Source organism: Mus caroli, chromosome 1 (assembly GCF_900094665.2).
Source record: "Mus caroli chromosome 1, CAROLI_EIJ_v1.1, whole genome shotgun sequence".
NCBI classification, from domain to species: domain Eukaryota; kingdom Metazoa; phylum Chordata; class Mammalia; order Rodentia; family Muridae; genus Mus; species Mus caroli.
This window is the reverse complement of record NC_034570.1, coordinates 146,998,018-146,999,606: the sequence shown is the minus strand read 5'-3', so window position 1 is coordinate 146,999,606 and position 1,589 is coordinate 146,998,018. Positions and strand designations below refer to the sequence as shown.

At 41.2% G+C, this 1,589-nt stretch overlaps 1 protein-coding gene across 1 annotated transcript in view; it reads left to right on the top strand.

Annotated features, from left to right (window-relative positions):
* The window catches only part of Axdnd1 (axonemal dynein light chain domain containing 1), a 94,632-nt gene that overhangs the window by 89,553 nt on the left and 3,490 nt on the right, over positions 1-1,589 (top strand). The window lies entirely within an intron of this gene.

Genomic DNA, 1,589 nt, shown 5'->3' with positions numbered 1-1,589 from the left:
CTGTAGATTGCTTTTGGCAAGATAGCCATTTTTACTATATTGATCCTGCCAATCCATGAGCATGGGAGATCTTTCCATCTTCTGAGATATTCTTTAATTTCTTTCTTCAGAGACTTGAAGTTCTTATCATACAGATCTTTCACTTCCTTAGCTAGAGTCACGCCAAGGTATTTTATATTATTTGTGACTATTGAGAAGGGTGTTGTTTCCCTAATTTCTTTTTTCAGCCTGTTTATCCTTTGTGTAGAGAAAGGCCAAAATATACCCTTCAATGCAAGTCACAAGTGACCCAGCTCCCAAAATCTCCATTATGTCCCATACTGCCCCAAGCTGGGAACCAGGTGCTTAGCATATGGCCTTGGGAGACATTTCAGATCCAATAAGCAGTACTGACTTGTCTCTCCTCCCTGGGGAAGGCTTAATCTTATTAACTCTGAAAATGTTTAGCATAGCAGCATTTTGGGTCCCTGTCTGGGACACAGTTATTCCAACATCTCATTACAGAGCAAACAGCTCAGACTCAGATTTCAAACCAACTGGTGGAGATATGGAATGTTTAAATTCAGCAGGGACCAGCAGAGGTCTATGCTGTGTCTTAATGAGAGGGCTCATCTGTACGAACAGGGCTGCCTGTTGCTCAACTATTCTAGCCAGCAAGCAACACATTAGAAGCAGGCTACATAGGGGTCATCTTAAATTCTTGGGTCCTAATTGTCCACAAGGAACATAGATATATCAGAGGATTTACCTGGTCATATGCAAACCGGAGACAGACTTGGGTTCTGCGCTATTTTTAACCCAAGATTAGATATTCTTCCCTTACCTGTCATTTGAGCTGAAGGACTGATCTGAATTTTCATACCATAATACTATATACCTCAGGTATAGATATTACGAGCAGTGACTAATTTATCCATTTTATAGCAATAGAAAAGAGCCCTTGAAAGATGGCTAAAGAAAAAAATGTGTCAAAAGCAGATAGGGCACAAAATCTGGTGGAGTTTGGTGCTGAGAATGGTATCTATAGACAGTGAGCCTTTATCCAGACTCTTTCAGAAGCACTCTGGGCCAGAGAGGTTAGTTCAGTCCAAAGCCCCTAGGAAAACTGGGAAGAGTGATCCCCACATGACAAGGGAAGCAGGTCCCAGCAAGAGACTGGCCTAAAGCTGCAGCATCCGGGTGTAGGTAAGGCAAGGCCACATGTACTTTTACGAGCTGTGCCTGCACATTCATCTCTGTCAGACACTCAGGCAGAAAAGTGTAAATTCTTGAAGGAGGTTGTGAGTGCAAACAAGGTGTGCCAGGCAGTAGTTGTGAACTCTTTGCTGCATACAAATCAGTGTACAGACCTACCCCTAATATTATCTCTGCTTGGCAAGATTTACACCTTTAAGCAATTATGCATTCCTTAAGGAATGTAGAACTCTTACTGGAGTTTGCAGTGTTTTACAGGAAGTGAAATTATTAACAGTGAATTATTAATAACTAACTGAATTGTTTCCTTTCTTTAATTCACTAGAGAGGTGTTTACCCTTCTTAATTTTCAAGGATTTCCACATTTCTTTCTCTCTCTCTCTCTCTCTCTTTCT